The following is a 1,051-nucleotide window of genomic DNA, read 5'->3' as shown; positions in this document are numbered from 1 at the left end:
TCTGGTTGTTGACCATGAGAGGCACTGTGACATAACAAAAGTAGAGTCTGCAAGGTCAAGATGTATCAAATAAGATATTTTGAATGAAGTTTCAAGAAAGGGGGTGCTGAGAAGTGAGGACACAGGGAAGTATGCATCTTCTTTGTTTTCTCCACAGCTATTTTTTAAAGCTTGTGAAGGATTGGTGTAAGTTGAAACATTTGGTAGAATTCAGCACTGAAGTCTTCTTTCTCAGCTAGTGATGAAGCTGGGCTGGAGTAACCACTGATAACTCCCAGTAAGCAGCAGACTGGTCCAGTCTGTTCTGCATCCCATTCAGCTCTTGTACATATCCACGGACATTGAAGCTTAGTTCAACTATCCAGCCTGCACTCATGCTTGCCAGTGCCAGCACCTGGTTAGCCATGCCTGTCCCAGACTCGCTTACCGGCAAGTAGAGTAGCCTTGTCAGTAGAAATTTCCCAGAAGTCATCCCTTACCTGAAACATACTTCCTCAGTAGTTCTCCCTCCGTCACATCCCCATACCCCCTTCTCTGATGAATCCACGGACCCTATACCTGTAGGGTATACCTGGGAGCACATGGGTTCCCCAGGGTGATCGTCCCAAGCCCAGTCTGGGAAGACCAAGTGGTATGGCATGCTGGTCTGGAGCTCTGCCTGTCCCTTAGAGACCATGTGTTCACCAGCGGGAACTATGACCCGCCAGGGGAGTTTCCCAAGTTCCTCCACTTGACCCACTCCTGGACCCGGTTCTCATACATGCCATTGGGTTTTAGGCCAGTGTCCAGCATAGTCTGGCCTTCCAATTTAGGCCACTTCTTGACATTGTGTTGTTAAGCAGGGAGTTAGAAATTAGCACACGTGTGTGAGGGACCTATGGAACACAGCATCAGAAGAAGCTCAGAAGCACACCTTGGAAGCAGCCTGGTACTTCACATTGCAAAGTCCTGCCCAGATCCCCTAACTTCATAGGTCCTCTGTCCTCCCCAACCCCGGGAGAAACCTCTCTGCTCAGCACCGAAGTAGTGACCTCTGGCAGTACAAGCTTTG

This window comes from Ochotona princeps, chromosome 4 (assembly GCF_030435755.1).
Source record: "Ochotona princeps isolate mOchPri1 chromosome 4, mOchPri1.hap1, whole genome shotgun sequence".
Taxonomy (NCBI): Eukaryota; Metazoa; Chordata; class Mammalia; order Lagomorpha; family Ochotonidae; genus Ochotona; species Ochotona princeps.
Note: the sequence above shows the minus strand (reverse complement) of the source record.